This window comes from Scyliorhinus canicula, chromosome 3 (genome assembly GCF_902713615.1).
Source record: "Scyliorhinus canicula chromosome 3, sScyCan1.1, whole genome shotgun sequence".
In the NCBI taxonomy this organism is placed as follows: Eukaryota; Metazoa; Chordata; class Chondrichthyes; order Carcharhiniformes; family Scyliorhinidae; genus Scyliorhinus; species Scyliorhinus canicula.
Genome location: NC_052148.1, coordinates 14,923,907 through 14,947,605, shown reverse-complemented (window position 1 = coordinate 14,947,605; position 23,699 = coordinate 14,923,907). Strand labels below are relative to the sequence as shown.

Here is a 23,699-nt window from a genome sequence, read left to right as displayed (position 1 = left end):
GCAGGGGTGACATAAGATTTTTCTTTCCACACACTGTTTGTTACATTGCGAATGCACTGCCTTAAAGGCCGGTGAAAGTAGATATAAGAACAACTTTCAAAGGGAATCTGATGAATAATTGATGAATCGGATGAAAAATAAACCCTTAGGAGGGGGACAAGCACGGTACTATGGGCATTTACATGAGTGCTAGAATGACCCATGGAGCTGAATAGCCTTCTTCTGTGTTATACGTGCTATTATTCTATGATCGTTGAGGGATGAGATCAACAAACCAAAAGAACCACTTTATTCTCTTGCCATTTTAGATGTCTTTTTCACACAGAATAAGGATTTTTCAGCCTTTAAAGTAGTCTTTTTTCCCCATTAAATTTTTTTTTCCAACGAAGGGGCAATTTAGTGTGGCCAATCCACCTACCGTGCACATCTTTGGGTTGTGGGGGTAACACCCATGCAGAAGTAGGGAGAGCCTTTAAAGTAGTCTTTGGCTGTCTGCTCGGAAGCTGCCATGAAAGTCAGATATCAGTAAACCAGGAAATGGTACACCAGCTGCAATACTCTAACTGGTCTCAATTCAGTTGACAGAGTTAAAATGTGCATTGGAATAAAATAATGATATCAGAACAGATGGCATTTACATGTACACTATTTATAACACAGAAGTGCTGCACCACACGAGGTGCATCATGACTGCTCCAAATACTGGCTTCAGCAACTTGGTCTTAAATAGACAATTCATTAGATTTTTTCCCCCTAATCTTTACTTCTCCTCACCCTCATTTGGTTCAGTCAATAGTCATCACACTGGTGAGTCAGAGGGTCATAAACTCAAGTTACACCCCAGAAGCTTAAGTGCAAAATCTAGGCTGACACTCCAAAGCAGTACTGAAGGAGTGCTGCATTGTTAGAGGTACTTTTAGATAAGCTGTACACCAAGATCTCAGATGCTCTCAGGTGAGCCTTAGGTATCCCCAAGCACTGTTAGCAGAAGAGCGGAGGAGTTGTCCTCGTGGCCCAGTTTAATTTATCTCTCAACCAAGAGATGACCTGGTCACTGCTATGGGGCAGCACGGTAGCACAGTGGTTAGTACAGTTGCTTCACAGCTCCAGGGCCCCAGGTTCGATTCCCGGCTTGGGTCACTGTCCGTGTGGAGTCTGCACGTTCTCCCCGTGTGTGCGTGGGTTTCCTCCGGGTGCTCCGGTTTCCTCCCACAGTCCAAAGATGTGCAGGTTAGGTGGATTGGCCATGTTAAATTGCCCTTAGTGTCCAAAATTGCCTTTAGTGTTGGGTGGGGTTACTGGGTTATGGGGATAGGGTGGAGGTGTGTGCTTGGGGAGGGTGCTCTTTCCAAGAGCCGGTGCAGACTCTATGGGCCGAATGGCCTCCTTCTGCTCTGTAAATTCTATGGTCTATTTGTGGAACCTTGTTGAATGCAAGCAATAATTTTTCGTATGCAAGCCAAAAAGTGAAGTATACAGCCTATTTTAAGGTGGAGGGCATCACAGCTATGGTCTGTTTTCTGTCCTGAAATATATGCACTGGACATCAATCTGGAACCAGAACCTGTCTGACTTCTGTTTCCTCCTCTTTGCTAAGGAAAACTGCAAAAGCAACAGCAAAGCCTGTGCTTTACGTCAGTCTGGTTATCAAACATTATTTTTGAGCCTGAGGGTTCCCTGCCTAGCACAGATTGTATATTTACCCACTGCGTTTTTTTGACCCTCTTCTAAATTTATATTCAGCAACTAATCACAGCAATACTTATGATCTTATGTGGAAATGCTAAAAGGGAACCCTCACCAAACTATTTGAACCTTGACAGCAGAGGAGCTATGTAATTACAGTAAGATCTGAATCATAAATAACCGTACAATATTTTAGCTCAAAGCGAACATCACAGCTTATTTTGCAATAATTGACTGCAATGGAATATCTGGTAGTGTAAGGAAAACAAAGGTAATTTTAAGGGATTTAGATTAGTATTGGTGAACACTAGAAATAATGTGTTAAGTGTGTTTAGTTTAATGTTTTTGTAAGGGAAAAACTTGCAGTTAGATTAATGCTGAACAATGGTGTTTATATGTGTGGGGGTTGGTTAAGTTCCAACTGTGTTACTATTGTGCTTAAAGAGAGCTGCGGCATGAAGAATAAATAGTAGTAACAGGAGCATTGCTTTGCAACAGGAGGCCACCTTCCTGTGTTCTTAGTTTTAACTGGAAGCCAGAGCAGTTGGAGCCAGGATCTTGGGAACATCTCTCAACTCTGCCAGAAGAAAGACTATACAGGATGAGAGTGGCAAAGAGGCAGGCTTCCTGAAGTACAAATTACAATCTAGGTAACCAGGGAATTGGAACAGAAAGAATGTGCAAGATGACGGAAGTTAAGAGAATGAGACCAAAGTATTGTTCAGAAGAATTCCAGGAAGAGTAAAGAAAGTATTCTGAGTTAGAGACTATCGCAGTAACTAGATTTAAAGTTGGACAGCAGACATCAGGGTTAGATTAAACATTTGATGTGATTTTAATACCTTCTTGGAATCAAAAGTGAAAGCAATTGTGAGCAGTTGGCACAACAGTCAAGACACATAAATTGTAAAGGGGTTGGTGTGAAATCCTGGACTGGAAGCAATGTTAAAAGTGGAGCAGAAGCTTTGTGTGAAAGTGCCATTTGTAAAATCTGGACTGGGCTTTGGGAATGCAAACCACCAAGAGAAAGCATTATTATAAGAGAAGATTTTAAAGTGTGTTTTTGGGAGTGGAGTGCAGAAACTCTCACATGCTAATCATCTGGGGGGATTTGGAGGAGAACCACAGGGTTCAGAGCTGAAAGTGTATTTGACCATCATCATCTTGTGTGTCTGAAAAGGGACTTTTGTGTTAATGAGACCATTGTAGCTTAAGATGTACTTTATATGGAGGTGGAAACCGTTCATAGAATCATAGAATTTACAGTGCAGAAGGAGGCCATTAGGCCCATCAAGTCTACACCTTGGAAAGAGCACCTTACTCAAGTCCACACCTCCACCCTATTCCCGTAACCCAGTAACCACACCCACCTTTTTGGACACTAAGGGCATTTTAGCATGGCCAATCCACCTAATCTGCACATCTTTGGACTGTGGAAGGAAACCAGAGCACCCGGAGGAAACGCACGCAGACACAGGGAGAACGTGTAGACTCTGCACAGACAGGGTCCCAAGCCGGGAATCGAACCTAGGACCCTGGAGCCGTGAAGCAACTGTGCTAACCACTGTGCTACCGTGCTGCCCTTCACTGACTTCTTCCGGGACAGTTACGTTAGCAGGGAGTGGGAGGTGCAGTTAGGGATTAACAAGAAAAGTTTTAAGGAGTATGTGGAGTTGAATCAGAATGGGAAGGTGTCGGCAGCTATTTTTCGGGAAGCACTGAAGGCAGTGGTCCGGGGGGGGAAATTATTTTGTTTAAGGCTCGTGCGGATAGGGAAAGGAGGGAGAAACATGACTGTCTAGTGAGCGAGATAGTGGAGGAGAACAAGGAATATTCGAGGGTGCCCATCATGGAGGGATTGGCGAGGAGGGAAAAGTTGCTGGGGTAGTTTGACAGGCTTCAAACGGGGAGGGCGGTAGGGCAACTGAGTCGAGCAGAAGGGGTGCAATACGAGTATGGGGAGAAAGCGAGCCGCATGCTGGTGCACCAGCTGCAGAAACAGGCTGTGTCCAGGGAAATATTGAAGATACGGACTGGGGCTGGGGATGTGGTGTCGGAACAAGGGAAGATGAACAAGGTGTTTAGGGAGTACTACCAGGGACTTTACGAGGCAGGTCCGGGGGAGAGGAGGGGGACATGGCGCTGTTTATCGACGAGCTGGAATTTCCCCAGGTGGAGGGAGCAAAGAGGCAGGCATTGGAGGAGCCCCTGGGACTGAGGGAAGTGCTGAATAGTCTCAGGGGTATGAAGTTGGGGAAGGTCCCAGGGCCGGATAGGTACCTGCCGGAATTTTATACGGAATTTGCGACGGACCTGGCACCACATTTGTTGGGGGTGTTTAATGAAGCACTGGAGAAGAGGGAGTTGCTGGAGACGATGATGCAGGCAGTAATCACACTAATCCCGAAAAAGGACCCGGTGGAATATGGGTCGCATAGGCCCATATCACTATTGAACACAGATGTGAAAGTACTGGCTAAGTTGTTGGCGGGGAGGATGGAGGATTATGTCCCGTGGGTGGTGGCAGAAGATCAAACAGGCTTCATGAAGGGCAGGCAGCTTGTGAGTAATATAAAACAGCTGTTGAATGTGGTGATGAATCCGTCGGGGGGCTCTGGTTCTGGAGGTGGTAGTGTCCATGGACGCGGTGAAGGCATTTGATTGGGTAACGTGGCGGTACTTGTTCGAGGTTTTTGGAAGGTTTGGGTTTGGGCTGAGATTTGTGGTATGGGTGCGGTTGCTGTATGTGGCACCAAGGGCGTGTGTGAGGACGAATGCTATGAGTTCACAAAGCTTTTACTTACACAGGGGTACGAGGCAGGGGTGCCCGCTGTTGCCATTGCTGTTTGCGCTGGCCATAGAGCCGTTGACAATGGCTCTTAGGGGGTTGGCGGAATGGTGGGGGATTAAGAGGGGACAGAAGGAGCATCGGGTGTCGCTCTGTGCCGATAACCTCGGCTGTATATTTCGGATCCGTTGCAGAGTATGGGAAGGGTTATGAGCCTGCTTGGGAGGGTTGGAGGGTTCTCGGAGTACAAACTGAATGTCACAAAAAGCGAGGTTTTCCTGGTGAATGAGCTGGAACAGCGGGCTAATTTAGGGGGATGCCATTTACGGTAGCGAGGGACAGGTTTGCATATTTGGGGATTCAGGTAGCGAGAGAATGGACGGAGCTCTATAAGTGGAACTTAATGAAGCTGATGGAGGAGGCCAGGGCAGATCTTAACGAAATGAATGAAAATTACTTATTGTCACAAGTAGGCTTCAAATGAAGTTACTGTGAAAAGCCCCGAGTCGCCACATTCCGGCGGGTGTTCGGGGAGACTGGTACGGGAATTGAACCGTGCTGCTGGCCTGCCTTGGTCTGCTTTAAAAGCCAGCTCTTTAGCCCTGTGCTCAACGAGCCACTGAGGTGGAATAGACTGCACAACATTGGCGGGAGGGACCAAGTGGTGAAAATGAATATTCTGCCGAAGTTTTTGTCTATTTTTAGGCCTCTCCCGATCTTTATACCAAAGGCCTTTTTTCGGAAACTTGATGCCGGGTGGGGAGGACACTGCTACAGAGGCAACAGGCGGAGTTGGGTTGCCGAACTTGCTTCATTATTATTGGGCGGCAAATGTGGACAAGGTGGTGGTGGGAAGGAGAAGGGGTAGAGTGGGTTAGGATGGAGGTGGAATCTTGTAAGGGTCTAGTTTGAGGGCAATGGTGACAGCACCATTGCCCAAGGGCTCCGAGTAGGCATTCAGGGAGCCCGGTGGTGCAGTCCACAGTGACGATGCGGGGCTGGATTTGCTGCCCTCGCAGTGCCACATTTCGATTTCACCCCGCCGGAGGGATGCTCTATTACGTCGGCCGGTCAATGGGGTTTCCCATTGTGGGGCAGACCCACACCGTCGGGAAAGCCCCAAGCTGCCGGCAAAATGGAGCACCCCGGCAGCGGAGAATCTGTTCAGGCGGCATTTCAGGGTGGAAGGGATGTCAAACAAAGAAAAATTACAGCACAGGAACAGGCCCTTCAGCCCCCCCCTAGCCTGCGCCGATCCAGGTCCTTTATCTAAACCTGTCGCCTATTTTCTAAGGATCTACTTTCCTCTGTTCCTCGCCCGTTCATATATCTGTCTCGATGCATCTTAAATGATGCTATCGTGCCCGCCTCTACCACCTCCGCTGGCAAAGCATTCCAGGCACCCACCACCCTCTGCGTTAAAAACTTTCCATGCATATCTCCCTTAAACTTTCCCCCTCTCACCTTCAAATCGTGACCCCTTGTAATTGACACCCCCACTCTTGGAAAAAGCTTGTTGCTATCCACCCTGTCCATACCTCTCATAATTTTGTAGACCTCAATCAGGTTCCCCCCTCAACCTCCGTCTTTCCAACAAAAACAATCCTAATGTACTCAACCTTTCTTCATAGCTAGCACCCTGACCTGCCAGCTCTTGTACTCAATACCCCGTCCGATGAAGGCAAGCATGCTGTATGCCTTCTTGACCACTCTATCGACCTGCGTTGCCACCTTCAGGGTACAATGGATCTGAACTCCCAGATCTCTCTGTACATCAATTTTCCCCAGGACTCTTCCATTGACGGTATAGTCAGCTCTTGAATTGGATCTTCCGAAATGCATCACCTCACATTTGCCTGGATTGAACTCCCTCTGCCATTTCTCTGCCCAACTCTCCAATCTATCTAAATTTTGCTGTATTCTCTGACAGTCCCCCTCGCTATCTTAGTATCATCTGCAAACTTGCTAATCAGACCTTCCTCCAGATCATTTATATATTAAAGCAGCCCGGCTAGCTCAGTCGGTAGAGCATGGGACTCTTAATCCCAGGGTCGTGGGTTCGAGCCCCACGTTGGGCGGTTCCTCATTGTTATCTGAGAATGTTCAGGTGAACGAATAGTTTGGGGCCTCACGGTAGCATGGTGGTTAGCATCAATGCTTCACAGCTCCAGGGTCCCAGGTTCGATTCCCGGCTGGGTCACTGTCTGTGTGGAGTCTGCACGTCCTCCCCGTGTGTGCGTGGGTTTCCCCCGGGTGCTCCGGTTTCCTCCCACAGTCCAAAGATGTGCGGGTTAGGTGGATTGGCCATGATAAATTGCCCGTAGTGTAAGGTTAATGGGGGGATTGTTGGGTTACGGGTATACGGGTTACGTGGGTTTAAGTAGGGTGATCATTGCTCGGCACAACATCGAGGGCCGAAGGGCCTGTTCTGTGCTGTACTGTTCTATATATCACAAACAACAGTGGTCCGAGCACGGATCCCTGTTGAACACCACTAGTCACCTTTCTCCATTTTGAGACACTCCCTTCCACCACTATTCTCTGTCTCCTGTTGCCCAGCCAGTTCTTTGTCCATCTAGCTAGTACACCCTGAACCCCATGCGACTTCACTTGTTCCATCAACCTGCTATGGGAAACTTTATCAAACGCATATCGGTGGTAACGCCGCTGTGCGAGAATCATGGGTTTGAGCCATTGGGTGTGGATAGGGTATACAGGAGGTAGAGGTAAGTTTGTGGTTGCGTTTGATGTTTATTTATAAATGGCTCGATAAAAATGTTTTAAAAAAGATGTAAGCTATGTTAGTCCTTAAATATGTGTGTAAAACCTAAGAGGGAATAAAGGAGTACTGTATTACAACCCAATTTCTCATGTTTAATAAATGTTTTTTCCTTGTCGTTGAACCAAATTAGCGATCTCGCCGAATTCCTCAGGTTGGAAAAGATCAACTTCGCCTTGAGAGGGACTGTGGAGGGGTTTGCCCGGAGATGGAAACCATTTGTCGGCTACTTCAAGAATGGTTAAGAAGTCAGCGGGGTGGTGGGAGTGGGGCATGGTTTGGTTGGGGCTAAATAAAAGCAGGTAGGGGAGGTGGGGGGTATCGGCAGGGTGGGTGGACCGTGGAGTGTTGATATTTATCCGCTATGTGAATTCCTGTTTGTTCTTTTTTTGTTAGTGGTTGTGTTTGATATATATATATATACAAATGCTTTAATAAAAACATTTAAAAAAAAATCTAATTAGCAACCCTGTGGTGCGGTTAATCCAGTTTTATAAAAAAAGGTAAAAGTTACAATGGTTTGAACCAGGGTTCCGTTCTGGGATCTTCCCGTCCAATTATAACATCAACTGGGATCGTAACAGTCGTACAGGACTTGAGTATTGCTGAAATTTTTTTTTTTCCATCAGGACAATCACAAGAATACCAATGTTAGGGGAAACAACAACTTTGCACTGATTGAGAAGAGAGTTGGGAGTTGGCAATGGATTCTGGCTGATTGAGGCATTGCCATGGAGAATACACCAGGTAATGGTCACTGATGATTAACTGCCAAGATTTGTTTGAACAGGGCAAGGTATATCAAAAATGTGAGCAACAGGTGAAGCTAGCGGTTTAATATTGCTACTATGCAGTAGCAACATGAGTGGTATTCAGGGCAGCACGGTGGCGCAGTGGGTTAGTACTGCTACCTCACGGCGCTGAGGTCCCAGGTTCGATCCTGGCTCTGGGTCATTGTCCGTGTGGAATTTGCATAGTCTCCCCGTGTTTGCGTGGGTTTCGCCCCCTCAACCCAAAAATATGCACGCTAGGTGGATTGGCCACGCTAAATTGCCCCTTAATTGGAAAAAATGAATTGGGTACTCTAAATTTATTTTTAAAAATTATTTTTAAAAATGAGTGTTATACACCATGAACAGGATTCTCCCATCAAACAAAAAAGATGTTTTTCCAGTACATAGACGAGTAATGTGGTACATGAATTTCAGTGCAGTGTGATGCTCTGTATGTAGGCTGTACGTCCCAAAGACTTGTGGATTGCATCAAACAACACGTCCCTTCTGCTGCTTGCAATGGACAATGTACAGACCATACCCAACCAGCCTGTGCTTGCAGAACTCACAGCACAATGTCCAACATTAGATGTGATTGCACAACGTAGGGCAGCACAGTGGTGCAGTGGTTAGCAGTGCTGCCTCACGGCGCCGAGGACCCAGTTTCAATCCCGGCCCCGGGTCACTGTTCGTATCTACGTGGATCACACCCCCACAACCCATAGATGTGCAGGGTAAATGGACTGGCCACGGTAAATTGCCCCTTAATTAAAAAAAATATGATTGGACAGCCTTTTCTAAATAATCCTTAGCCTGAAAGATTATACTGACAACAGATTGGATATTGTCATGGGCTCACAGTGTAGCACATTTGTATCTGCTGGGAGCTTCATATATTAATCCATGCGGCCCTGTTTTTTGAAGACAGAGAGAACATGTACACACACTGTGCCTGTTTCAGCTAAACAAATAAGTGATAGCGAATAAGTGAATGCCCTGGCCATTCTCGCGGCAATGCCTCCACCAACCAAATTCAACTTGCCTGGTTTAAATTTTCAAACAGTCCTTGGCAGGTAACTAACTGGGATGAATATAAGAAATGGTTAGTTCGTATTTTTGCAATACTGTTATTGAAGCCTTGGTTAAATGCTTACAGACAGTGGCCGGGATTCTCCGACCCCCGGAGGGGCCGCGAGAATCGCGGCATGCTGCCCCAAGGCCGGCTGGCCAATTCTCCGGCGCCGATTCTCAGGTGCCTGCGGGATCGCCGCCGCGCTTGTCGGAGCCGTTGAACTCACCCCCGCCCCGGCGATTCTCCGGGCCCCGACGGACCCAGTGGCCGAGTCCCGCCAGCATGGGTCATGTATGGTCCCACACAGCGGGACCTGGATGTTCTGTGCGTGGGGGCCAACATTGTGTACCTCATACGCTGCAGGAAAGGATGTCCCAAAGCATGGTACATTGGCGAGACCACGCAGATGCTGCGACAACGGATGAACTGACATCGCACAACAATCGGCAGGCAGCAATGTTCCCTTCCAGTCGAGGAACACTTCAGCAGTCATGGGCATTCAGCCTCTGACCTTCCGGTAAGCGTTCTCCAAGGGGGCCTTCAGAACACGCAACAACGTAGAATGGCCAAGCAGAAACTTATCGCCAAGCTCCGCACACGAGTACGGCCTCAACCAGAACCTTGGATTCATGTCGCATTATATTCACCCCCCCCGCATCATCTGGCCTTGGCTTGCAAAATCCTACCAACTGTCCTGGCTTGAGACAATTCACACCTCTTTAACCTGCTCCATCTGGACCTGTAATTACTTAATTACCTGCAAAGACTCGCATTCAAAGTATCGGGCGGTATTCTCCCCCTCCCACCGGGCGAGTCGCGCCATGACGCCCCGACACCCGCATGCGTTTCTCCCACGCCCCTGAAACCAGCACCGCGAGAATCGTGCCGGGCCGCTTGGAGAATCGCCGCAAACGGCGGGCGGTGATCCTCTGGCCCGGATGGGCCGAGCGACTGGCAAAAAAAATGACAGTCCTGCCGGCGCCGTTCACATCTGGTTGCTGCCGACGGGAAATGTGCGGGAATGCTGGGGAGGGGGGGGGGGCTCCCTCACCGATCGGCGGGCCGGGCTCTCCCCCCCCCCCGGGCCTACCTCCTTCCGCAGCCGGCCCCAGAACCCCGGCGCCATGTTGGTGAGGGGCCGTCGCGCATAAGAAGTTCCCCGCGCATGTGCAGGATGGCACGGCCCAACTGCGCGGCGCCAGAGGCTGGAGCTGCATGAACCGCTCCAGCGCCATGCTGACCCCCTGTGGTGGCCAGAATAGGTCGTGCCCGGGCCCTGTTTGCACCGTCGTGAAACGTGACGGCATTCACGACGGCGCGGGCACTTATTCTCAGGAGCGAAGAATCCCGCCCAGAGTCTTGCATCTTTGACTTTGTCTATATAAATGTTTCTGGAACCGACCTCTTCAGTCATCTGAGGAAGGAGCAGTGCACCGAACGCTAGCGATTTGAAACAAACCTGTTGAACTTTAACATGGTGTTATAAGACTTCTTACTGTGCTCACCCCAGTCCAACGCCGGCATCTCCACATCATACAGTTAAAGTTATTGTTTCCCCTGACATTGGTAACCTTGCAATTGTCCTGGTGTATGGGAGATGAATAGCTTCAACAAAATGTCTTTTTTCAGCAAAGAACACTGCTAATGTGTTCTCTGCTTGCATTAGGAAGTTATGGGGATATGCATTAGGAAGATGTGGGGATGTGTTAGGAAGTTGCCAGAGGAAAGGCAATAGGTGTTAAGGGCGATGCAAGACTGGACTGTAACTTCTAGGAACCCTGCTCGGCATGTGAGCTTTGAGATGCATCCAGCATAGAATAAAATGAATCAAAAGAGCCAGGTTGAAGAGAATTCTTTTCAAACAAAGAAGTGCGATCTGGAATGCACTGCCTGAAAGAGTGGTGGAAGCAGTTTCAAAAGAACTTTTTGTAAGTGAATAACAAACATATTTTGTAGGGCTATGGAGAAAGAGCAGAGGAGTGAACCGTCCTTTCAAATAAACTGTCACAGACAAATCCTTATACATTATACCAATAGAAGTTACATAAGTGCTTCAAGAGTGCTCTGGAGATGAAGGGTGTACATCTGCTCATCTTGCCTGAATGTGAAAACTTGCTTAAAAAACATACTTTCTATTCACAACCACTTTTTAAGTCCCTTCCAAAAACTGCAGCAGAGCAATCCCAATGCTTACTGCACAAGCATCAGTCCAATTCATAAACAGGTCCTCAAATAGGGATTAAGCCCTTAATTAACATTTTGCTTGAGGCATACGCCAAGAAGTTCCCCTCAACTTAATTTGGGGTTAGATGCAATTCCGGCATCTTTGGCACATGGAACATAGCTAGCTCTGAGAAGCTGATCCATTTCCTTAATTTCACACTGGAAACAATGACAACAACTTCCAATTTCCACCCAGATGAGTTTGAATCTGAGAGTTAGAAAAGCAAAAATTTTTTATAACATTTTTAAATTAACTGCTCATTAATTCTGGGCTATGCAAACAGGGACAAACACTTCTCTCCATTGCTGCCACATACTTAATACTATCAGTGAACAGCACCCTGCTAACTTGGCATAAATGGCAGGTATACAATTCTGTGATACTGAATGAAAAAAGCTGGGTGCCACTTGTCGTCAAAAATAGAACAGTGCACAGAGGGGTTTTACCCCAGACGATATCACAGGCCACCATCTCCCTGTTATTGAAACGGGACAAAGACGTGGAGGCATGTGGGTCCTATAGGCCGATCGCTCTGCTCTGGGGCTGTTTAGCACAGGGCTAAATCGTTGGCTTTGAAAGCAGACCCAGGCAGGCCAGCAGCATGGTTCAATTCCCGTAACAGCCTCCCCGAACAGGCACCGGAATGTGGCGACTAGGGGTTATTCACAGTAACTTCATTTGAAGCCTACTTGTGACAATAAGCGATTTTCATTTTTTCATTTCAAATACTGGCCAAGCTCTTGGCTGCTAGGATTGAGGACTGTGTGCCAGACATCATTATGGAAGATTAAACCGGGTTCAAGGGTAGACAGCTGGTGGTCAACCTAAGAAGGCTGCTGAATGTGATCATGATGCCCCCGGAGAATAGGGAGGTAGAGGTAGTTGTGGCAGTGGATGCCGAGAAGGCTTTCAACTGGGTTGAGTGGGACTATTTATGGGAGGTGTTGGGACGATTTGGGTTCGGGGAGGACTTTATCGACTGGGTCAGACTATTGTACCAGGTTCCGGAGGCGAGTGTAAGGACGAATAGGACGACATATGACTATTTTAGTCTGTACCGAGGGACAAGGCAGGGGTGTCCCCTCTCCCCACTGCTGTTTGCGCTAGCAATAGAGCCGCTGGCAATTGCCCTGAGAGCTTCTAGGGGTTGGAAGGGGCTGGTACAGGTGGCGCGGGACTGGGGCCGGCTGCACAAGTTGAACTTACCTCAGTTGGTGGAGCAAATGAGGGCTGAGTTCCGGAGGTGGGATGCGCTCCCACTGACACTAGCGGGCAGAGTGCAGATGGTTAAAATGACGATCCTCCCGAGATTCCTGTTCGTCTTCCAGTGTCTCCCATTTTCATTCCGCGAACTTTTTTCAAGAAGGTCAATAAAATGATTATGGGATTTGTGTGGGCGGCAAAGCCCTCGTGGGTGAGGAGATTGATGCTCGAGAGGAATCGAGGGGAAGGGGGGGGCTGGCATTGCCAAACTTTAGTAACTACTACTGGGTGGCCAACATAGCTATGATAAGGAAGTGGATAGTGGATGAGGGGTCGGTTTGGGGATGAATGGAGGTCGCTTCGTGCAGGGACACCAGCTTGGCAGCCCTGGTTACGGCACCCCTGCCTCTCCCGCCGGCATGGTACTCCCCCAGCCCCATAGTGCTGGCGACCGTGCGAATCTGGGGACAAGGCACGTAGGGGAAGTGAGAGCATCAGTTTGGTCCCCAATTTGCGATAATCACCGGTTTTCCCCAGGGAATATGGACAGTGGGTTCCGAACATGGCGGAAGGCTGGGATTGAGAGGATGGGGGAATCTGTTCTTGGAAGGCAGCTTCCCGAGCATGAGGGCGTTAGAGGAGAAATTTGGGCTGGTGATAGGGAATGAGTTCAGGCACCAAAGATGTGCGGGTTAGGTGGATTGGCCATGCTAAATTGCCCGTAGTGTAAGGTTAATGGGGGGATTGTTGGGTTACGGGTATACGGGTTACGTGGGTTTAAGTAGGGTGATCATTGCTCGGCACAACATCGAGGGCCGAAGGGCCTGTTCTGTGCTGTACTGTTCTATGTTCTATGTACTTGCAGGTGCGGGACTTTCTACACAGACAATTTCATCCTTCCCACTCCTGCCACTTAGAGGGATCCAGGACAGGGTAGTGTCCAGTGGATGGGTGGGGGAGGGGAGGGTCTCGGATATACATATACATGGGAGCAGAGGAGACGCAGATCGGGGACCTGAAGCTTAAGTGGGAAGAGGAGCTCGGGGGTGAGGTGGAAGAGGGCTTATGGGCGGAGACATTGAGTAGTGTAAACGCGATCGCAACATGTGCTAGGCTCAGCCTGATTCAATTCACATCGTCCACTGGGCACACATGAGTGGCCTGGATGAGCAAATTTTTTGGATTGGAGGACAGGTGCGCCAGATGCTCAGGAGGACCGGCTAAACATATCCACATGTTCTGGGCATGTCCAAAACTCACGGAATACTGGCAGGGATTCGCGGATATGTCCCGGGTACTGAAAACAAAGGTGGTGATGAGTCCAGAGGTGGCTATTTTTGGGGTTTCAGAGAGCCCGGGAGTCCAGGAGGAGAGAGAGGCTGACGTTTTGGCCTTTGTTTCACTGGTAGCCGAATTAGACGAATTACAGATGTCAGGTTGAAAGTACAATGGAGAGTCAGGCTGAAGGCCGTAAGACAATAAGACATAGGAGCAGAATTAGGCCACTCAGCCCATTGGGTCTGCTCCGCTATTCAATCGAGGCTGATATTTTTCTCATCCATATCCTACTGCCTTCTCTCCATAACCCCTGACCCCCATATTAATCAAGAACCTATCTAGCTGTCTTAAAGACACTCAGTGATTTAACCTCTACAGCCTTCTGGCAAAGAGTTCCAGAGATTCACCACCGTCTGGCTGAAGAAATTCCTCCTCATCTCTGTTTTAAAGTATCACCCCTTTAGTCTGAGTTGGTGTCCTCTGGTTCTTGTTTTTCTACAAGTGGAACAGCCTCTTCACGTCCACTCTATCCAGGCCTCGCAGTAGCCTGTAAGTTTCAATAAGATCCCTCCTCATCCTTCTAAACTCCAACGAGTACAGACCCAGAGTCCTCAACCATTCCTCATACGACAAGCTCTTCATTCGAGGGATCATTCTTGTGAACTTCCTTTGGACCCTTTCCAAGGCCAACACACCCTTCCTTAGATACAGGGCCCAAAATTGTTCACAATACTCCAAACGAGGTCTTACTAGAGCATTATACAGCCTTAGAAGTACATCCATGCTCTTGTATTCCAGCCCTCTCAACATGAATGCTAATATTGCATTTGCCTTCCTAACTGCTAACTGAACCTGCACATTAACCTTTTTTTAAAAAATAATTTTTATTGAAATTTTTACAAACTACAAAATATAAACATCTCAACTCTATTAATATACAACCCCATGAACAATACCCCCCCCCCAGCTTCAAGAGCAACTTCAAACAAAAGGAAAGAACAAAAACAAAGAAAAAGAAGAAAGAAAAAAACAAAAAAAAGAGAGATAGCACCCTCCACAAACCCATGTGCACAGTTCTCCCTCCCCCCAATCCTTCCCCCCCCCCCCCCCCCCCCCAGGTTGCTGCTGCTAATGGCCTATTTCCCTACCTTTCCGCCAGGAAGTCCAGAAAAGGCTGCCACCGCCTGAAAAACCCTTGTACTGATCCCCTCAGGGCAAATTTCACCCTCTCCAATTTAATGAATCCCGCCATATCAGAGATCCAGGCCTCCATGCTTGGGGGCCTCGTATCCTTCCATTGGAACAAGATCCTCCGCCGGGCTACTAGGGACGCAAAGGCCAGAACACCGGCCTCTATCGCCTCCTGCACTCCCGGCTCCACTGCAACCCCAAAAATTGCGAGTCCCCAGCCTGGCTCGACCCTGGATCCAACCACCCTCGACACCATCCTTGCTACCCCCTTCCAAAACTCCCCCAACACTGGGCACGCCCAAAACATATGGGCGTGGTTCGCTGGGCTCCCCGAGCACCTAGCACACCTGTCCTCTCCCCCGAAAAACCTGCTCATCCTCGACCCAGTCATGTGGGCCCAATGCAGCACCTTGAACTGTATGAGGCTAAGCCTCGCACAGGAAGAGGAGGAATTCACTCTCTCCAGGGCATCCGCCCACGTCCCCTCCTCAATCTCCTCACCCAGCTCCTCTTCCCATTTACTGCACCTTAAGAGAATCGTGAACAAGGACTCCCAAGTCCCTTTGTGCTTCTGATTTCCTAAGCATTTCCACATTTAGAAAATAGTCTATGCCTCCATTTCTCCTTCCAAAGTGCACAACCTCACACTTTTCCACATTTATTTTATCTGCCACTTCATTGCCCATTCTCCTGGCCTGTCCAAATCCTTCTGCAGCCCCCTGCTTCCTCAATACTACCTGTCCCTCTACAGATCTTTGTATCATTTGCAAACCCAGCAATAGTGCCTTCAGTTCCTTCTTCCAGATCATTAATACATATTGTGAAAGGTTGTGGTCCCAGCAAAGAGCCTTGAGGAACACCACTGGTCACTGGCTGCCATCCTGAAAAAGATCCCTTTATCCCCACTCTCTGCCTTCTGCCAGACAGCCAATCCTCTATCCATGCCAGGATCTTACCCGGAACAACATGGGCTCTTAACTTATTTAATAGTCTCCAATGCGGCACCTAGAATGACCAGTGGGAGGTGAGAGTGGAAATTTCAGAGGCACTGGTAATAATCCTCCCATCTTTCTCAGACATAGCAGTGGTGCCAGAGGACTGAAGGATTGTGAATGTTACACGCTTATTCAAAAAAGGGGTGTAAAGATAATTCTGGCAACTACAGTCCAGTCAGTTTGACTTCAGTGACAGGGAAACTTCTGGAAACAATAGTTGAGGACAAAATCAACAGTCACATAGATAAGTGCAGGATAATTAAGGAAAGTCAGCATAGATTCATTAAGGGAAAATTATGTTTCACTAACTTGCTGGAATTTTTTGAGATGGTAACAGAGAAGATTGATAAGGGCAATGTTGTTGATGTGATGTATATTGATTTTTAAAAGGCATTTGATGCAGTGCCACACAACAGACTAGTGAGCAGAATTCCAGATCATGGAATAAAAGGGAAAGTAGGCAGTTGGATAAAAAATTGGTTGAGTGACAGGAAACAGAGTAGTGATAAAAAGTTATTTTTCAGATTGGGGAAGGTTTGTAATGGAGTTTGGCAGGGCAGGGATCAGTTTTGGGACCCTTGCTCTTCCTGATATATGTGGGTTGGACAGCTAAGTGGCAGATAAGTTCAATGCAGAAAAGTGCAAGGTGATTCATTTTGATGGGAAGAACTGGAGTGATGATACAAAATAAAGGGAGAAACCCTAAAGGAGGTGCAGGAACAGATGAACCTGGGTGTACAAGTCATTGAAGGTAGCAGGACATATTGAGAGAGCAGTTAATAAAACATATGGTATCCCAAGTTTATTAATTTACTTAATTATTCAATTATTTAATGCTCATTGAGTACAAGGACAAGGATATCATATTTGTGTGAGGCACTGGTTAGGCCTCATCTGGAGCACCGCATCCATTTCAAGGCACCATATTTGAGTAAGGATGTGAAGGCATTAGAAAGAGTACAGAGGAGATTCCCAAGAATTATTCCAGGCATAAATAATTATAGCTATGAAGGTAGATTGGAGAAGTTGGTTCTGCTTTCATTGGAGAAAAGAAAGCGGAGAGGAGACTTGATAGAGGTTTTCAAGATCTAAGGGGTATGGGCAGGTTCATAGTGAGAAACTGTTCCCTCTCAAGAGATATCAAGGACCAGAGAGCACAGATTCAAAATAATGGGAAAAGGGAGTAGACGTGATGTGAGGAGAAATGTTTTCACCCAGAGGGTCGTTAGAATCTGGAAATATTCTTCTTCCATCTGGCCTTTTGAACCCTCTGAAACATTACATGCTTCAATTACATCACCTCTAATTCTTCTAAACTCTGAAGAATATAGGCCCAGTCTCTTTAATCTCTTATTTTAGATCAATCCTGCCATCAGTCAATTGTACCTTCATTTTATGCCCTCTATGTCAAGATATCCTTTTTTCATTAAGGGGACCAAAAGTGTGCACAGTATTCAAGGTTGGATCACACCAAGGTACCATACATCAGAAGCAAAAGTTCTTTACTGAAATCCTTTTGCAATATAAACCAACATGACATTTGCCTTCCTATTTGTTTCCTGCACCAGCGTATGAGCTTTCAATTACTTATGAACAAGGACACCTGGCATCCTTGGAACATCAACACATCTCAATCTCTCAGCATTCAAAAGATACTACCAAAATGGATAACTGCACATTTTTCCACATTATGTATATTATTTTCTTATTCATTCATGGGATGTGAGCATTACCAGCTGAGCCAGCATTTATTGCCCATTCCTAATTTCCCTTGAACTGGGCGGCTTGCGAGGCCATTTCAGTGGACATTTAAATTGCACCATCAGATATAGTAGGATTCAAACCCGGGTCCCCAGAGCAATACTAGTATCTGGATTACTAGTCCAGTGATCATACCACTACTCCACCGTATTCCCATTATATTCTATCTGGCAAGATTTTGATCACACAGTTAGCCTATCTAAATTCCTTTGAAGACTCTTTGCATCCACTTCATAACTTTTGAAATTACATCAAATCATTGGTAGAGATTATGAATAGCTGGGGCCGAAGCAATGATCCTTGTGGTATGCCACTAGTCACAGGCTGCCAACCGGAGAATGACCCGTTTATTTAGACTCTTGTTTATATCTGTTAATCGATTCTCAATTAATATTACCCCCAATCCCATGTGCTCCAATTTTGCTACCAACCTCCTGTGTGAGACCTTATCAAAAACATTCTGAAAATTCTAATTAATCACAATCATTGGTTCTCCCTCATCTATTCTGCTAGTTATGTCCCCTAAAAATTCCACCAAGTTTGTTAAACACGTTTTCTCTTTCATAAATCCACGTTGGCTCCACCCAACCCTTTTTTAAAAAAAAAATTAGAATACCCAATTAATTTTTTCTAATTAAGGGGCAATTTAGCATGGCCAATACACCTACCCCGCACATCTTTTGGGTTTTGGGGGCAAAACCCACGCAAACACCGGAAGAATGTGCAAACTCCACACGGACAGTGACCCAGAGCAGAGATCGAACCTGGGACCTTGGCGCCGTGAGGCAGCTGTGCTAACCACTGCGCCACCTTGCTGCCCACGCTCCACCCAATCCCAACATTATTTTCCGTATCCAGATATCACATGCTTTATAATAGGTTCTGGCATTTTTCCTACTACGGATGTCAGGCTAAATGGTCTGCAGTTCCCCTTTTTCTCTCTCCCTCCTTTCTTCAATGGTGGAATTACATTTGTTACCTTCCAATCTGCAAGAACTGTTCCAGAATCTATAATATTTTGGAACATAACCACCAACACATCCACAATCTCTACAGCTACCTCTCTCAAAATACTGGGATGAAGATCATCTGTCCAAGGGGTTTATCAACTTTTAATTCCATTTATTTCTCCAGTAATGTCTTTTTACCAATTCTAATTTCTTTCAGTTCTTCATTCAGATTAGTTCCTTGGTTGTCTTACATTCCTGGAAGTTTTTTGCATCTTCCTCCATGAAACAAAGATGTGAATCTTCCTTTCTGGAGCCTAAGCACGGTGGCGGGGAAGGAAGTGGGAGTAGTTTTGCTGGTTGGGGGGATAAACCACATGCAATCTTCTGCTGTTCAGCTCATTATATAAGCATCTGGGAGGAGCTCTCCAATTCTCATGATGGGAGCCAGCAGGAAGTCACTGGCCCTGCAGTTACATAAGTAGCTCAGTGGTTAGCATGTATGCTTCACAGCGCCAGGGACTCGGGTTCAATTCCCAGCTTCTGTCACTGTCTGTGCGGAGTCTGAACGTTCTCCCTGTGTCTGCGTGGGTTTTCTCCGGGTGCTCCGGTTTCCTCCCACAAGTCCAGAAAGACATGCTTGTTAGGTAATTTGGACATTCTGAATTCTCCCTGTGTACCCAAACAGGCGCCGGAATGTGGCAACTAGGGGATTTTCACAGTATTTCATGGAGGAAGATTGCAGTGTTAATGTCATTTGTGACACTAATAAACATTATTATTATTAATGAGGTCGAAGGTTTGGCTGCCATATAGAAAGGACATCCATACAGCCTGCACTATGCCTTCCATCTTTTCCAGCCACTATCCCACTTTTCCCCACTAACACTACACCCACCCTGCTTTCGTGGTCATCCTCCACACAACTTGCACTGCCACCACCCAGTGTCAAACCCAGAGTGGCTTTTACAGGCACTACCCAAAGACACTGCAGCCGAAACCCACTGTTAATCATGCAGGGTGTCAACCTTGTCAGTTGCATGGCACTTGTATGCAGACACAAAAGTGGACGTCCTAATTTCTCACTGGCAGAGAACTTAATCAGGAGGGGGAACCTAATTCTGGCCAGCTGGCCTTTTAATGAGCATGCCTGTCACGCTATTACAGGCAAAATGTCTTCCCGACATTGTTGTTTGGGAAGCACAACTCCTTTAGTCCTGAGAATTTAATTCCAAAAATTCATAATTCCGTAGGGAAACTGCTTTGTGGCCCAACACCAAATTAAGTTTCCCCTCCCACCAAGCTTACTGCTGCTGGCGGGACAGGAACATTTTGCCCAACGTATCTGTTTAGTTTCTTCCTTACTCCCCATTATAAATACTCCTGTCTGTGCAATGAGCCCACATTTGTCTTTGCTCATCTTTTCTTTTTCATATATCTATAGAAGCTTCAACAATTTGTTATTATGTTTCTCTGGATTATTTTCTGATTCCAGTTTTTCTTTCTGTATGTTTCCATTTCTTGGTCCTCTTTTGCTCGGTCCTAAAATGCTCCCAATCCTGTGCTTATTACCTTTTTTTGGCAACTTTGTAAGCCTCTTCCTTTGGTCTTAGCCATGGTTGGATCACTTTTGCTGAATTTTGTGCCTCAAAAGAAATATACGTGTGTTGTAAATCAAGTATTAATTCTGTGCCTCTCTACCGTCATACCTTTTAATGAGGGCGTGATTTAGAGGACTGACGTCAATGTCCGCTGAATGGCACGTTTAACATGATGTTTGCCGGGGACTGTAGCACCGAGGAACATCTCGCTTTCCTTTTGGCATTTGCCGGGTTTTTTGACCATGGGGAATCTTTCCCTGCCAAGGCCAGCTGTAGCCCGCCAGCAGGAAATGCTCCTCGCATATCAGGGCAGCCCCGATCTTCGCCCCATGCCCTGCTTCACGCCCACACAGCATTTCTGTTCCCCCCCGCAATCTTGTGGAGACCCTGGGAATCACCCCTTACTCCCCCTCTACTTGGCAAGGGTGGCACTGTCAGGCTGGCAATTCAAACGTGCCCAGTTGCCAAGGGAGTGCCGGCGGAGCGAGTTTGGTGACTCACGATCGGCCCAGTGCATAGTACGATTTGGGGTTCTCACATGATTCAACCATTGTGCCCGCATCAGTGCCGGGCGCAACCGGGCTGCTGACTCATGCCTGTAGTTTCTGAATATACCACAGCTAATTTGCCCCTCATACCGTAGTAGTTTCCTGTGTTTAGAATTACGAAACTAGGGGTATGATTCAACCACTGCATTTCCCCTGGCATGGATTTGGTACGCCGGTTAAAGAGTGGAAAAGGGCAAATTCAAGTTCGTGCCACGTGTGAACCAGTTTGCAATTCACCCAGCCCGCTCCAATGGCGAGTTCTACAAATGGCGAGCATATCATTAACCATAATTTACATGAATTTCAATCTCATCAGCGAGATTAGTCAAATGCAGCGGCCTCCTGGGAATTAATCGACTCCCCAGCGAGAAATCATGCGGGCATCATTTAGTACTCCTTTTTAAAAGCATGAGGCTGGCGCAATGGCAACTGAGGGAAAGTGAAGAGGTAAGTAGACACTTCCATTTTCAGCATGCTGCTCAAGGACACAGAAGCTGCTGCCCCAGTGCTCGGGGTGGGGATCTCTCAGGGAGTTGGAATTGGTCAGAGGTCCAGTGAACTATTGACATTTCCATTGCCCCTATCTACAGACAGTGACACCACCCCAATGCCCACTCAGTGCTCCTCAATTTTCTTGATCTTTTGTGGTCCACTACTACGTCTAGATGCGTCACCAGGATTCACATGAGAGGTGGAGGCAGCCTGTTGCTTGGCAGATGTCCTTTGGAGCACCTGGAGCCAGAGGGGCCCTGGCCAACCTACCGGTGTCACTGGGGTCGCTGTGCTACCCTGTTCTGCCTGCTGCCCATGAAATGAGTTGGGTGTAAGGTGGGGCAGTGAGGGGGGGGGGGGGGGGGGCAAGGGGTAGACTTGGAAGAACTGGAGACTGCTGTAGTGATGGAAGGTCTCCAGCTTTTCCTCCTCCCTGACAATTCCCTTAGGTCCCATGGGATGGAGGGACAGCTGGAGTGAGCTTTGGAGGCCCTGAGTCACCTTGCTTTGCCAGGCCTGACAGTTCCCCATTGTTTGCACCATGGTGTCGACGCCCTCAGCTATGCTCCTTAGTGATGGTGCAACGCTCAGAAGTGCCTCGACAATATCCATCTGCGGCTGGGACATGTCCCTCAGCGACTGAGACATGATGTCGAGGCCCTCAGCCAGAGTCGTCACAGACTGAGCCATGCCTTGACACCAGCACTCAAGATGCAAATATCGTGCTTCAGGCTTTCCATTGCGATCGCCACCCTAGCAGTGTTTGCCTCAGTGCCATACATGGTCAGCAGCATCTCCTCCAAAGGAAGCCTTTGGGATTCCTCCAATTGTCTCCCTTGGATGTTCCTGCCTCCACCTATGTGCATCAGCAACTGTGTGCCCTTGAATCCGAGCCACTAATGAAATGAAATGAAAATCGCTTATTGTCACGAGTAGGCTTCAATTAAGTTACTGTGAAAAGCCCCTAGTCTCCACATTCCGGCGCCTGTCCGGGGAGGCTGGTACGGGAATCGAACCGTGCTGCTGGCCTGCTTGGTCTGCTTTAAAAGCCAGCAATTTAGCCCAGTGAGCTAAACCAGCCCCTGTCACCCACCGAGGTGTGCGCTTCTGTGCTGGTGGAAGGTAGGGACGCTTTGCCAATGTTATCCTTGGAGCTCTCCTCCGAGATGGTCTCGTGGGTGGTGAGGCTTGACTGTGGATGGCCTGGCCTCAGCAGATGGAGATCCTGTGAGACAATGGACATCTGGTCAGTGAGAGGGAAAGATCATTTTTGTCAGACATGAACTACTCCCTTGAGACATGTCATCTGGGTGAAGCAGCAGTGGATCCATACCTCTGTGGCACAAGTCAAAATCGCTGTTGGTGACTGCTCGCTCCACAGTCAACTCCACGATTACCAAGTCCCATTCCCCATGGGGGCTTGGATCACTGGTACTCCACAACCCCCCGTCTCGGCCCCTACCCGTTTATTATGAGTTATCTTCTTCTGTGGGGACAAAGAGAGGACAATGTGAGCTGCACACTTGATGGGTCAGGGGATTTATAGCAGGTGACATGTGTGGGAACCATGCCTGGACATGAAGGGGTTGTGCTGGTGGGTGCCAGGGAATTCTGAGGAAAAAGCATGAAGCTCAATATAGGGAGGGTGCAAGGTGTCAGACAGTGATCTGTGGGGGTGGGGATTTGGGAATTTGAGGGGTGACAGGCGGAACTGATGCCAGGAACGAGGTGGTAACTTATCGTTGCAGTTTGGGGGAAGTTGTTGGTGGGCGGTGGTCCTCCTGGTCATGCTGCCCGCACTGACAGCCGCACTGCTGACCCTGCTGCTGGTCCTCTGACTCTGACCCTCTTGGGGGGACAGGATGTCCCCTCTCACATCCACAACATTGAGAAACTTGGCCAGGTCGGCATCCTCAAACTGAACAGCATGTCTCCGCATAGCCATGCCTGAGTGTGGACTGGGCATATGTGCTGAGGGAACATTTAAAAGTGGCTCCACCTTGTTAGCGGTGAGACTCTGAGGCACCAGTCTGTTGAATCAGAAAGCAGGACAACCAGTAATGGCGAGACTCACGTGGGGGCTCATTTTCGGCACAAAGTGCCATTGAATACGGGTTGCGATCTCGCCAATGCAGCTGTCGAGGAACACTCTGCCAAACCCACCCAAAATGGCATTTCAAAGTTTTTCTTCTGAATCGCGCCCTAGATTTAGTTTCAGATTGAACTACATCACTTACGAAACTTATCGTAAAATTGTATTATAATATTGCCACTCTTCTCTAGAGGTTCCTTCATGATGATCTGGCTCGAAGGGCTCCCTGCTCCGATTATTAATTAGCCCTTTCTCATTGCACAATACTA

At 47.7% G+C, this 23,699-nt stretch overlaps 1 protein-coding gene and 1 non-coding gene across 6 annotated transcripts in view; one reads left to right on the top strand and one right to left on the bottom strand.

Moving 5' to 3' along the window:
• Positions 1–23,699, bottom strand: part of sema4f (sema domain, immunoglobulin domain (Ig), transmembrane domain (TM) and short cytoplasmic domain, (semaphorin) 4F) — a 335,297-nt gene that overhangs the window by 84,741 nt on the left and 226,857 nt on the right. The window lies entirely within an intron of this gene.
• On the top strand, positions 6,480–6,552 carry trnak-cuu. The gene has a single exon. It is a non-coding gene; the product is annotated as a tRNA-Lys (tRNA).